Genomic DNA, 15,053 nt, shown 5'->3' on the forward strand with positions numbered 1-15,053 from the left:
TTTTTTTCCAGATAGTTTGTTGTTAGTATATAGAAATGCTGATTTTCGTATGATGATTTTTTTTTAATTTTTTAATATTTATTTTTTAGTTTTCGGCGGACACAACATCTTTGTTTGTATGTGGTGCTGAGGATCCAACCCGGGAGGCACGCATGCCAGGAGAGCACACTACCGCTTGAGCCACATCCCCAGCCCATGTATGATGATTTTGTATCTTGCAGTTTTACAAAATTTATTAGTTCCAACAATTTTGGCAGATTATTCAAGGTTTTTCTACATATATGGCAATTTCCTTGGCAAACAGAAAAATTTAACTTTCTCTTTTGCAACTTAGATGTCTTTTTTTTCTTCCTCTTCGTGTATTGTTGGATTTAGTTTGCTAGTATTTCGTTGAGGACTTTTAAATCTATATTCAACAGAGATATTAGCCTATGTTTTGATATTAGAGTAATTATGGCCTCTTAAGATGAGGTAGAAATTTCTTCTTGAATTTTTGGAGGAGCTTGAGAAGGATTGTTATTAGATTTTTAAATGGTAGAATTTAGCAGTGAAGCCATCAGGTTTTAGACTTCATTGATGGGAGTTTTTTTTATTATTATTACTGATTCAATCTCTTTATTCATTATTGATCTGTTTAGATTTTCTTTTTCTTTTTTTAATGAATTATAACATTCATTGTGGGATTCTCTTTTTTTTTTTAAAGAGAGAGTGAGAGAGGGGGGAGAGAGAGAGAGAGAGAAATTTTTTAATATTTATTTCTTAGTTCTCGACGGACACAACATCTTTGTTGGTATGTGGTGCTGAGGATCAAACCCGGGCCGCACGCATGCCAGACGAGCACGCTACCGCCTGAGCCACATTCCCAGCCCCATTGTGGGATTCATTGTTACAAATTTGTACACTCAAACAATATCACAGTGTAATCTGGTCAATTTCATTCCCCAGCATCTTCTCTTTCTCTCCTCTTCCCCTTCCCTTTGGTCCTCTTCCTGTACTCTACTGGTTTCCCTTCTATTTTTTTTTCTTGTTCTTCTTTTTTTTTTTTTTGGTAGCAGGTATTGAACCCAGGAGAACTTAGCCACTGAGCCACATCCCCAGCCTTTATTATCTTTTATTTTGAGACAGAGTCTCCCTAAATTGGTTTAACAGCTCACAAAATTGTTGAGGCTAATCTCAAACTTGCAATCCTCTTGCTTCAACCTCCTGAGTCACTGGATTACAAGTGTGTGCTACCACATCCAGCTCTGTTCTTTGTATTCTTCTTCTTTTTTAGTTGTAGGTAGACACAATACCTTTATTTTATTTTTGCTGTGGTTCTGAGGATCGAACCTACTGCCCGAGGTATGCTAGGTGAGAACTCTACCTCTGAGCCCAACACCAGCCCTGTTATTTGTATTCCTGACGGCTGCCCACAAGCCTATCAATTATGAAAAGCTCAAGGAAGTCATCCAAGATAAGAATGAAAACCCTTCAACATTTTTAGATCACCTGACCAAGACTTTATTACAATATTCTAATCGGGACCCTGAGACTCCAGATGGGAGACAACTACTAATGACAACTACTAATAAGATATTCAAGTACACCATTTATAAATAATTTTTCTGACTTGGGAATATAGCTCAGTGATACAATGTTTGCCTGGCATGTGTGAGGCTCTGTGCTTTATCTCCAGTACCACATAAAGAGTTAAAAAAAAAAAATTCTTTTTCAGTTAAAAATTTCAGTAGGGGGAAGGGGTTGTGGATCAGTGGTAAAGCTCTTGCTTTGAACATGTGAGGCACTGGTTTGATTCTCAGCACCACATAAAAAAAATTAAATAAACAAAATAAAGTGAGAATACAAGTCTTCATATTTAAAAAAAAATCAATAGATCTTTTTAATAAACAGGATGGGTGCAATCATACTTCTACAGGCAATAATAATAACATGGCTCAACATAAATCTCATACTGTTATGGTTTGGATGTGAGGTGTCCTCCAAAAGCTCACCTGTGATGTAATGCAAGAAGTTTTAGAGAAGTGATTGGTTTATGAGAGCCTTAATCCTTTGAGTTAATCCCCTGATGGAATTAACTGACTGGTATCTGGATGGGGGTCAGTGGAGTTTTGCCTTTAGGGTATATATACTTGGCATTTGGTGAGGACCTTTTTATTTTACATAAACTGCTTCCCTCTGGCACACTCTTCTGCCATGATTTTCTGCCTCACCTCCAACCCTAAAGAATGGAGCCGGTTGTCTGTGGACTGAGACAGGGAGGGGTTCAAGTGTGGCTTTGAAGCTTACACATTTTTTTTTTCTTTTATCCAATCTTCTTTTCCCTACAAGTCTCCCTGATTGGTTTCCCCTAACCTATTCCTTCCAAGTCTCCTCCCTAATCTTGTCTTTTCTGATCTCTTTCTAATCTCATTTTCTCTGAATCACCTCTATAAAAGCCCCTGTTCCTGCAGAGGAGAATCACAGCCTTTGGGATAGGAGAACCCAGTGTTTCTCTGTTGCTACCAAAGCAATAAACCTTCATTTTCCTTTTTCTCAAAACCGAGTCGACGTTATTGGACTGGTATCAGAGACCAGGACCAAGCTTTCATTGGCACCATCGCTCGGATGGGACTCCCCTGCTTTTAGCAGGACCCCCACCCCACCATAGATCACCAACCTTCGCCTATCTTCTTGATCACCTCCTTTGCACCATCAGCCTACGAATCGGTGAGTCTCCCTCTCCAGACCAAATGCCTCCTCTGAAAGGCAAGTGACTCACCCCAGATGGAAATTCAACCAAGAGATTTTATTGGGGGGCTGCCCAAAGGGGAAGAAAAGGAGAGGAAGGGAGCAGCAGCAGCATGAGCCTGCAAGCTTAAGAAGGGTTGCTTTGGTGATGTGGCGGGTGCTGATTGGCAGGGTGACTCAGGAACAGGCAAGCAGACACTGTCCTGCAGGGATTGGTTGAGAAAACTTGACTTTGGCACCCTTGGGAGAGGAGGGGGAGGGGGAAGGGATTTTGTGATCTTCTCAAGAGAAGAAACTTAACTTTAGCGGGGAGAAACCCAACGGGGGGGGAAATAAAACCAAAGGGCAAGGTCTCCCACACACCCAACATTCCTCCCTTTTTGTTTTTGTGTTGCAAGCAGGGCGAGGAGATCCTCTGGCTGCTTCCTGAGTGAAGGAAGGGAGGAATGGTCAGGGTGTGGGGACAAGAGAAGCATAGCTGTAAAGGCCAGGCACTGAAGATGCAAATTTCCTTGGGGCTGAAGTTGATGAAAGTTCCTTGAAGCACTAGGTCAAGGATAGCCTTCATCCAATCTTAGTCCTTGGAAATGTTGGGGGAGTCAGCCAGCTGTCCTGTCGGAGGGCCTCCAGGAACTCCACGAATCAGGTGTGCCACATGATGAGCCTAAAAACACCAAAGATACCCAAAGGCAAGGAGAAGAAGAGGGACGAGGGGACACCTGTTAGACCAGGACGCAAGAAAAGACCACTGACTCCAATTAAAATCAAGTTAAAGCAAGCTTATTATTTCCACCGGCCAGGCTGCCTCTCCCACCCAAAAGGGCAGGAACAAGACAGCCACCCCAGCTTTCCTGCAGCCCAGCTTTATAGCCCAGAAAGTTACACAAAGGGGGGTTACAGATAACAGAACTCTGATGAGCATCACACTAATCGTAGTTTACGTTTTTGCTGGCCCCGACATCAGAATTTATGAAGGTCATTAGAGCCTCAGAGAGGGCCAGTATCTGGTCAGGGAAGGCCAAGATTTGTGAGGCGTCACTAAAGTTTCAGAGAGGGCTGCTATCTGGTCAGAGAGCCAGGCATGTCAAGGCACGGGCAGGCATTCCAAGCAGGTTCAGGATTTGCAGTAATTTATAGTAAAGTCAAAACTATCTTTTCATGGCTTTGTGGCGAGATGGCTCCCAATTTTAAGAAAAGATTAGGTTGGGTCTACCATACCTCATTAGCTTCTCTCGGAGGTCCAGTGAGAGGGACTGGCTGAGAAAAGACCAGCAGTCAGGAGGAGGCACACCACAGCAAATGGGCCTAGGAACCCTGAGTGACAGGCTAGTGAAGTTCCCACGTCGAGTTTCCGTTTTGTAACTCCACATCCACGATGGTGCAGTTCCATTAGCAGTTGGTGAAGCCTTCATGTAAGGGACAGGTGTCCTCCGAGGTAATAAGGAGCTGGAAATCCCTGAGGAGAAGCTGGTTAAAGGTCTGATTAGATATTTTGCCTATTTGTTTCGGCAGGAGTTTTATGATTCATGGTAGAAAAGCGTAAAACAAGAAGATCTCAATTATTGGGACAATCTGGGATGTCTGACAAAGCAGACGAAGTGGATGTGAGGGAAGTGGATGCCAGGAGGGTGGCAAAGAGAAGGGTGGAACTAGCGTGAGGCATGTTGTTGTGAGGGTTTCTCGGGTTGAGGAAGGTCCCCCTTGGGAAGGGGGGAAGGTGCCCTCAGGTGAGAGATGTGGAGCTTTAAAGGATTCTCAGGATGGCGGGGCAGAGGGATTTGTGGGAGGAGGACGGTGGACCGTCAGTCTGGGCTCCCTCAGTCTGAGGCAGGGCCAGTTTCAGCCTGGAAATGTGAACCATGCAGTCAGACTCCTGTAGGTGGGCAGCAGTGGGAGTGCACATGATAACCATTAGGGGGCCCTTCCCTTTAGCTGTCAGGATAGGCATGTCACCAGAAGGAGGAGAGACACACTCAGTTGCCCGGGGTTAGGGGAGAGACATGTGACCTGGAGGGGTCAGGTAATAGAGTTTCCTGATGTTTCCGAATCTGTGTTTGGATAAATCTAAGAAGGGGATGACTGAGATGTTCTAGAAGAATGCAGGGTGAAGGGGTCACCTCAAGTGGTAGGGGTGGGCGTTCCTAAATCACCTCAAAAGGGGATATTTGAATTGAACTCTTGGGGAGCACCCAAAGGCGAAACAAGGCAACTGGGAGAAGTTAATCAGGCGTCCATTCACCATAATAGTGACCCCTGGGCTCCTGAAGGTGATGGTGGAGGGCGTCCCGAGGACCACATCACCAAAGCAATCCTTCTTACGCTGAGGCTTGCAGGCTCATGCTGCTGCTGCTCTCTTCCTCTCCTTTACTTCCCCTTTGGGCAGCCCCCCAATAAAATCTCTTGGTTGAATTTCCATCTGGGGTGAGTCACTCAGCTTTCAGGGTCACCACATCTAAACCATAACACCATCTCTGCTCTGGCTACCCAAGCATACTCTGCATAGAGGTAGGGTTTATTATATCATTATGCTAATAAATACGGATTCTTTGGGTTTACAGACATCTTTGGGGCATTGCTGGGTTGTATGTGTGTGGAAGAATCTGTAATTGGCAGAAGGACTACCCCTTAAGCTGGGCATTAGTTGCTAACAGTCTTATTCTACATTTCCTGGTTACTTGACAGTATTTTACATGGCAATCTATCATTTTTGGGCTCAGACACCTCCTGGGTTTAGGACTCCTTCTCAATCCACATTTTCCTGGTTTGATAGGTATTTCTAATTTTGAATATTCTTTGATAGCTTCTCATGCCTACTAACTACAATCCCTTCCCTCATTTATTCTCTCAATTTCTGCTTTCTTCCATTTCTTTGATAAAAATTTCTGATTACTGCCAGGCACAGTGGCACCTCCCTATGAACCCAGCTACTCTGGAGGATGGTAAACTCAAGGCCAGCCTTTGGCAACTTAGTATGACCTTGTTTTTTTTTGTTGTTTGTTTGTTTTTGGTTTTTTAAAATTATTTTTTAGCTATAGTTGGACACAATACCTTTATTTTATTTATTTTGATGTGGTGCTGACGATGGATCACGTGCTAAGTGGGTGCTCTACCACTGAGCCAAAACCCCAGCCCCATGACCTTGTTTTAAAATAAAATTTTTAAAAAGGGCCAAGAATGTAGCTCAGTGCATGAGGACCTGGGTTTAATCTCCAGTACCACAAAAAAAGCAAAGCAAAGCAAAACAAAAGAAAAGAAAAAGAAAAAAAAATTATTGGTTACCAATATTCCTAACTACTCGCTGGGAAACCAGAAACAACATTAATACATGAGTAAGAAATATTTTTGATTCTCACTGCAGGGAGAAGAAGAAGTAGGTCGTGATGGCCATGCCGGAGCTGGAAGTGCTGTCCCCTGCTGCAGTCCCTGATTTGGAGTGGTATGAGAAGTCAGAAGAAACTAATGCCACTCGGAGAGATCTACTTGAGACCCCCTCTGCCCAGGAATCTTCCTACCCTTCTGAGCTCTTCTGCTCAAGCGACTGCTTGGTACCAGTGGTGTTTCCTGGGCCTGTGAGCCAGGAAGGCTGCTGTCGGTTTACTTGTGAACTTTTAAAGCATGTCATGTACCAACGCCAGCAACTCCCTCTGCCCTATGAACAGCTTAAGCAATTCTACCCCAAACCTTGTCCCCAGGCAGAGAACGCAGCGAGGAAGACACCTCGAGTCACCACTGAGGCAAGCAGCAGGAAAGGCCAGCACACGCTGGCAGAACTGGACAGTGTCCTCAGCCATTTAGAGGACCTCTTTGCCCGGACACTAGTACCACGAGTGCTGATCCTCCTCGGGGGCAATGCCCTAAACCCCAAGGAGTTCTATGAACTCGACCTGTCCGGGCTGGTCCCCTGCAGCACGGACCAGACCCTGAGCACAGCAGCCTGTTTGCGCAATCTGTTCCGAGCCATTTTCATGGCCGATGCCTTTAGTGAGCTACAGGCTCCTCCGCTCATGGGCACCATTGTCATGGCACAGGGGCACCGTGACTGCGGAGAAGATTGGTTTCGACCCAAGCTCAACTACCGAGTGCCCAGCCGGGGTCACAAACTCACTGTGACCCTGTCCTGTGGCAGGTCTTCTTTCCCAGCCATGGATTCAGAGGATTACATTTGGTTCCAGGCACCAGTGACACTTAAGGGCTTCCACGATTGAACCAACGAGGGATTTTTCTTGACTGTAAAAACACAATAGCCTTGTCACGCACCTCTTGCTTGGAGCTGGAATTGCTTCCTGGTAGAAAAGAAGGCTCTGTCCTCCTAGCTCTTTGCCTCCCCTCTGACTTCCTGGTGGGCTGATGGTATGTGGGGGTGACTGTAATAATCATTATTGAGGAACAATTCCGAATTAAAGGTTGATTTTTCCCAGAGGGTGCTGGGTCAGGTGTTTCTATTTAGGATCGGAAAGCAAAGATAGATTCTCAGACAGACTTTTCTATGGAGGTATCCCTTTTTCTGCTTTTGCTCTTTTCTTTCAAGAGTTTTTATCAGAGTCATAAAGTGGGTGTGACTCATGAATTTAAATATAATATGAATAGAATCATTAAATTTTCCTGAAACTTTTGACTTAGAAAAAAGAAATATTTTCAAACCTTAAAAATAACCCCTTCCAACTTTATCTCATTCCTACCATAAATGTGGGCTGAGGGCTGGTAGTGTAGCTCAGTGGTAGAGCACTTGTCTGGTGTGTGAAAGGTCCTGGCTTCCATCCTAAATGCTGCAGGAAAAACAAGCAAAAAAACAAATGAGCAAACAAATGGTCTAAAGAACTCCCAAAGCAGGAGAGGAAAATAAACACTCATGCTATTTTTTTTCAATGTTAAAATTCCACATGCTGCTATAAGAACAAAGAAGTATGAATTGATTTGTAAAGAATAACTGAGTCGGGGCTGGGGATGTGGCTCAAGCAGTAGCGCGCTCACCTGGCATGCGTGCCGCCCGGGTTCGAACCTTAGCACCACATACAAAGATGTTGTGTCCGCCGAAAACTAGGGAATAAATATTTAAAAATTCTCTCTCTTAAAAAAAAAAAAAAGGCATTGTGTTGTGTCCATCTACACCTGAAAAATAAATGTTAAAAAAAATCCCTGAAAATGTTCTTAAGATATAAAAACAATCAAGTGATCTTGTAAACATGTTTCAGACATCAGTTTTCCAAGCTCATTTAAAAAAAAAAAAGAATAACTGAATCAATGTTATTGAATTTTATTCCTGCAACTTTGTGAGATAGTAAGGACAAATATTATTGTCCCATTTTACAAAAGAGAAAAGTGAAGGGCAGAAAGACTACAAGACTATCTTAATAGGGAACTAGAACCTTTGCTTTGAGAATGCAAATCCAAAGTTCTTGATTCTCTACGCCAGAGCCCTCAAAGTCTATTGCTGAGTCACTATTTCAAAAGTAAAATGAGCATTTGGAGATGTCTAAGCAGTAGATCATTTAATTTAGCCTTTGTTTTTTTCATAATAAAGTTTACAAGTGTCAAGCCATCAATAGACATTCACTCACCTGGTTGCCTTTGGGACAAAGTCTTATAATTGTGGGACAACTCATAACTATAGGGTGAGTTGTTTTCAGTATGGAGACAACTGGTCTAAAGGGAGACCCAGCTGTGACTTCATTTGTACCCATGTCTAGTTAATGTCTGAGAATTTTTTATTATCATTAGATAAACTCACATCAAAACAGCTGCTTTGATATTTAGAGTCAATATTTTCCCTGCTTTTCCAGAAGACAGGATGAAGATTTAAGTGACTAAAGTATCAACAACAATAGATTCATACATAATGATTCCTGCTGTAGAGCTCTGTGACCAAGATTTTGACCCCTCACATTTGAAAGCATGCTAAATACTCTTACACCTCAGTCACCGAACACAGAAGAACTCCTATTTCCTCTGACTCATCTCTTACTATTCCCAAAACACCTTGGCTCAAAACCAATCTTTTGCATAATTCAATTCTACACTGGTGACAAAAGCATAATTGGTAGATGTGGATAGCCCAGAACTAGAGCAGTTGCTTTTGACGTTGGTAGTAGTACAGCTTGTGCTCAGCTCATTGAACTAATTCTAGCACATCAAAAAGGAAAGGCTTCTAATTAGAGTAATCTAACAGCATGAGAAAAGGAAGCTTTGTTGCAGCTGTGACATCATCACACACATCATTTAAATGCTTTGGTAATAAAATAAGCAACTTCAACTAGGTGATCATCAGTTAGTTCCAGCCCTAATAATTATTGAGATTCCATAAAATGTAAAACTGAATAATGCTGTCTATCTATTGAGGAAAAGAAATAGTAGTGAATCAAGGTGAAAAACTCCCTAATTTAACATTCCTTCATTCATTGTCCAATCTGTTGGATATTTATAAATTACCTAATCTAGAAACCAGTAAGCATTTAAAATAGCTTCATCCCAACTCTACTTGTCTTGAAATATTACATCAATGCATGTTTCTCCAGGCAGTTTGAGCTAATATTGCTTTCATACTCTGCCCCCCATTTATTCTTCCTCCCTCTGTATTTAATCTAAGGGTTCATATTAAAATGCTGTCTTGCCAAGGAATAAGTCCAGAACTTGAGAGATTCACATTAAGGAAAATAATATGAAATTCCAAATAAAAATATTAGGGCCTGGCATAGCGCCAGGAAAGAAAATTGAAGTTTCATTACATTTATGGTAAATTACCTGTCTCCAACATCTGAAAGAGCTTAAATACATACAGTCCATTAGCTGTACAAAAACAATGTTACTATGAGATAAACACACACACACACACACACACACACACACACACACAAATGCATAGAGCAAGAGATTATTTGTTCCACTGAGATTAGCCCCTTGTCTGCTTCCCTTTTCTCTCCTTTTTGCCTTCTCACCTGCTCAAATTCGGAACCCCCCAAAAGACCACTAGAGGCCAAGATCAATGTGAGCAGCAAAGAGGTGTTTATTGCTAGCTAGCTCAGTCCTCCGGGCACACACACAGCAACTGGTGACACTGAGAAGCCCTGAGCCCAGGGTTTTCCGCAGTTTTATACACTCTTAGGGGAAGGCAGGGACCCCACATACATCCTAGAATCTCTTAGAAAATCATCACACACGGCGGGAAAATCATAAAACAACTCTAAAACATGATTAGCACATTCACTGGCAGGAACAAGTTGGGTAGGGGTGATTGGTTAGTACCAGAGGGGGATTCATTTGAACTGATTGGTTTAAGCCAAGAGGGGTACAGGGTTTCCCAACATGTTATCAACCACTATAAACTACTAGGAAGGTCATCTAGCATCCCTGGTATTTTCCCGTCTCATGCAGATTAGTGGTTGCCAGGGGGTTGCTATGCGTCCTCACTTAGCCTCACTGAATCAGGGACACCTGGCACAGCACATCTCTCCTGTTATTTGTGGACAAACAACTCAGCCGGGTTCGTATGTGCCTAGGAGTGCTCTGTGGGTCTTTCCAAGGACAAGGGTCATGCCCCCTTCCTTGAACAGGCTTTGTTCTGAGGTAGAGGCTGGTTTTTCACACCTTTTTTTGTTTGTTGTTTTGGGGATTGAAACTAGGGGTACTTGACCATTGAGCTATACCCCCAGCCCTTTTACATTTTATTTTGAGAGAGGGCCTCCCTAAGTTGCCCAGGCTGGCCTTGAATTTGCAGTCCTCCTGCCTCAGCTCCTGAGTTGCTGGGATTACAGGCATGCACCACCATGCCCAGCTCCTTTCAGTCTTTTCTATTCCTCATCTACTTTGCCCAGAAGGACCTTGATGTAGTGGGAGTTGAAAGGAAAGTGAGGAACCTGAAGACTGGCAAATGAGAAATGAAAGACGGAGATCAGGTAGAGATACACAGGAGAGTTTGTCAGAGGTGACAAACAAAGGCCATCTCTCATAGACAGAGAGAGGCAACACAGGCTTGAGGTTGGAGACTTTTATGAGGGAGGCTCAGGAATTAAAGCCAGGTGGGTCCTCATGCAGGTAGTGAAGGGTGGGGTTGGTATGAGGGAGTAATGATCCTTTCTCAGAAAAGCCCTTGGAAGGCAAAGCAAAATTTTTCTTAAAATGGTGGCTGTCACTTAAGATGGCCATCCAGATGCTAAGCAAAGACTTTACAGTAGTGGTAGAATTTGGGGGCTTCTTTTCCAGTTTTAGTGGTATTAAAAATAGGTAATGTTGGGAAAAGGTATAATGGCAGCTATACCCCCCAAAAAAACCCAACATGGCGCTTGAGGAGCTTCTCTTCCTGCCTCTCCCTTTCCTGCTGGCACCAAAAACCCCTGCCGGCGCCAATTTGAAATCTCGCTGGCAGGAAACCTTAGCCCCAATAAGAACTAATTTTGTGGGCTCTGGAACTGACATCTGAAGGAACTTACCAATAAACGAGTGACCCGTCATTTACCTAAGCCCTGCCACCTCTCCTTAGATCTATATAAGCCCACAGCCTTTTGTAATAAAGTGGAATTCTCCCAGGCGACCTGTCTTGCATGGAGGAATTCTTTCAGGTAAAACATTAGGAAACTATAGTAATGTGCAAATACTAGGCACCCAATAAATCAATGAAAAACTAATTCAATTTATGTAAACCCAGAAACAAAATACTTAAAGATACATTCAGACTCCAGAAGCAGTTGAAACAAACAGTATGACATTTAATAAGAATTAAATGGGACAACTTGGATTTCGTTTCCAAAAAAATTAAATAATGACATACAACAAAGGCAATAGTTATTAAAAATTATGAATTTAGCTGGGTGTGGTGGTGCACACCTGTAATCTCATCCACAAATGCTATATAGAAAAAAATTTACAAAAGTGACATGCTGGTGGGGGCTGGGGATGTGGCTCAAGTGGTAGCGCGCTCTCCTGGCATGCGTGTGGCCCGGGTTCAGTCCTCAGCACCATATACAAAGATGTTGTGTCCCCCGAAAATTAAAAAATAAATATTACTTGCAGAAATGCGGGGCTTTAAAAAAAAAGTGAAATGCTGGGATAGGACAATGTATTTACACATAGGTAGCTATGAAAGTCGAGAAAAATACAATAGTTTCTGAAATAAAGGGGGATAAGATTGGAGGATAAATAAGAACATATAAATGCTATAAACTGAAAATCCATGTTCCTTCCCCCACCCCCAGCCCACCCCACCCCATGAATTTATACACTGAAATCTAATCCACAGTGTGATGTCATTTTGGGGTGGGGCTTTGAGAGGTGATTAGGTCCTAAAGGTGGATCCAGCCCCCACAAATGGAATTTGTGCCTTTTTAAAAGAGATTCTAGCTGGGTGTGGTGGTGCATACCTATAATCCCAGAGATTTGGGAGGCTAAGGGATTAGGATCACAAATTCAAGGCCAGCCTCAGGAATTTATCAAGGCCCTAAGCAATTTAGTGAGCCCCTGTCTCAAAATATAAATAAAAAGGGCAGGGGATGTAACTCAGTGGTAGAGCACTTGTCTAGCATGTGTGAAGACCTGGGATCATCCCCAAGAACCACACCAAAAAAATAGATAAATAAAGAGATGCTGGAGAGCTCCTTTACCCCTTCTGCTATGTAGCTATGAAAGTTGAGAAAAATGGACAGCCTTGTATGAACCAGGAAGTGTGCCCTCACCAGGCACAAAATCTAATGGTGGCTTGATCTTTTTTTTTTTTTTTTTTTTTAGAGAGAGTGAGAGAGGAGAGAGAGAGAGAGAGAGAGAGAGAGAGAGAGAGAGAGAGAATTTTTTAATATTTATTTTTTAGTTCTCGGTGGACACAACATCTTTGTTGGTATGTGGTTCTGAGGATCGAACCCGGCCGCTGGCATACCAGGCGAGTGCGCTACCGCTTGATCCACATCCCCAGCCCGTGGCTTGATCTTGAACATATCAGATTCCAGAACTTTGAGAAATTATATGTGTTGTTTATAAGCCACCAGCCTGAATGGCTTAATATAATGAGTCTGGTGTTTTTATAACTTCTTTAAGCAATAAAGAAAAAGGAGAAATATACTTGCATTGCTTTTAGCTGTTTGGAGAGTGGAGTGGTTCTTCTCTGAAAAGGAATTGCAGGTAATGAGTTCCAAAGTAGACAGAAGGCCAAGATTTTATAAACAAGGGTAGTTTACTTCAAGTTTGTCCCATAGCTATCAGATGCATAAAGAATTTTCAGAAATACACATTTTTAAGAAGTGATAGTAGTTTGGATAAAAATGTGGTAGGAGAGACGGAGAAATGGAAGACTTGAGAGATACTTGATGGCTTTGATATTAGAATTGAAGGGCAAAGAAATTACCAAGGATAAATCCTAGTTTGCCGACTTTAGAATGCATTAGCTATCTATTACGATCCAACAAATTATCCCAAAACCTAGTGGGATAAATATTTATGCTGAGCATGGAGGCACTTGCTTCTAATCTCAGCTGCTCAGAACTATGAGGCAAGAAAATGGCAAGGTTGAAGCCGGACCTAGAAATTTATCTAGATCTCTCAAAATTTACAAAAAGGTCTAGGAATGTAGCTCAGTGGAAGAGTGCTTGCCTATCTAGTATGTATAAGGCCCTGTTATGCTCGAATTCAGGACCCCCAAAAGACCACCAGAGACAAAGATCGAAGTAAGCAGCAAAGAGGTGTTTTCTGCAAGCTAGCTCGGTCCTCCGCGTGCACACACAGCAACTGGTGATGCTGAGAGGCCCCGAGCCCAGGGTTTGCAGCAGTTTTATACATTCTTTGGAGAAGGCAGGGACCCCCACATACATCATAGCATCTCTTAGCAAATCATCACACACCGCGGGAAAATCAAATAACAACTCTAAAACTTGATTAGCACATTCACTGGCGGGAACAAGTTGGGTAGGGGTGATTGGTTACCACAAGAGGGGGATTCGTTTGAACTGATTGGTTTAAGCCAAGAGGGGTGTGCATGCTGAATTACATGGTTTCCCAACACCATAAACTACTAGGAGGGTCATCTGGCATCCCAGGTATTTCCCTGTCTCATGCTGATTGGTGGCTGTTAGGGGATTGCTATGGGTCCCCACCTAGCCTGACTGAGTCAGGGACACCTGGCGCAGCAGATCTCTCCAGTTATTTGTAGATAAACCACTTGGCAGGGTGGGAATGTGCCTAGGAGTGCTCTGTGAGTCTTTCCAAGGACAAAGGTCATGTCCCTTCCTTGGACAGGCTTTGCTCTGAGGTAGAGGCTGGTTTTTCAGCCCTAGGGTCAATCTCCAAAACTATAAAAATAAATGAATAAAAATAAATATTTACTTGTTTATTTATTATCTGGGGTACTCTACCACTGAGCTATGTTTCCAGTCCTTTTCAAATTTATATTTTTATTTTTTGTGGCACTAGGGATTGAACGCAGATCCTTGCACATTCTAGACAAGTACTCTACCATTCGAGGTACCTCAGCCCTTTTTATTTTTTAATTTTTGCAGTGACCCCTCGCCAGCAAAGGAAACATGACACAGGATTCTTCCTTCAGCAGTTTATTCAGGCCTTTGTTTTGACATGTCTTTTAGCTTGTTTCTCCCCCTGCTCCCATGTGCCCCAGCCTTAATAAAGCAGATAAAGCCCCAATGCACAACTGCCACGTGGACTTTTCTTATAGGGTGCCAAGTCACAGCGTGCCAACTCATTCTGATAAGGAGTTGTTTGTCACAGACTACAGCGGAAACCAGCGCCATCTTGTAATGGCGGCCACAGTACACAGAAACAGCTCACCACAAATTTTTTTCTTTATTTTTTAAATTTTAATTTGTTATACATGACAACAGGATGCATTATGATTCGTATTACACATATAAAGCACAATTTTTCATATCTCTGGTTGTACACAAAGTAGAGTCACATCCTTAGTGTTTTCATACATGTACTTAGTGTAATGATGACGATTGCATTCAGCCATTTTTATTTTATTGTGAGATAGGATCTCACTACACTGTCCAGGTTAGCCTTGAATTTGAGATCCTCATGCCTCAGCCTCTTGAACTGCTGGGATTAGAGGCATGTACCACCTTGCCCAGCTGCACAAGATTTCTTGTGAGATTTCAGTCAGGTATCAGCTTGGGCTACCATCATCTGAAGTCTTGTTTATGCCTAGAGAATCCACTTCCAAACTCATGTGCATTGCTTTTGGCAGAAGACCTCAATTCCATGTGGTCTATCTGGACCTGTCCATAGGATGTCCTGAGTCTCCCTATAACATATTAACTGTCACACAGGTGTTTGATGTTTATTGAATTATTATTATTTTAAAACCACTGGATGTGGTGATGCATGACTGTAATCCC

The 15,053-nt window shown here is 42.7% G+C and overlaps 1 pseudogene; it reads left to right on the forward strand.

Annotated features, from left to right (window-relative positions):
* The first annotated feature begins 6,107 nt into the window (after window positions 1-6,107).
* Window positions 6,108-6,932, forward strand: LOC144257043 (MAD2L1-binding protein pseudogene; annotated as a pseudogene).
* Window positions 6,933-15,053: the final 8,121 nt, after the last annotated feature.

Source organism: Urocitellus parryii, chromosome 9 (genome assembly GCF_045843805.1).
Source record: "Urocitellus parryii isolate mUroPar1 chromosome 9, mUroPar1.hap1, whole genome shotgun sequence".
NCBI lineage: Eukaryota > Metazoa > Chordata > Mammalia > Rodentia > Sciuridae > Urocitellus > Urocitellus parryii.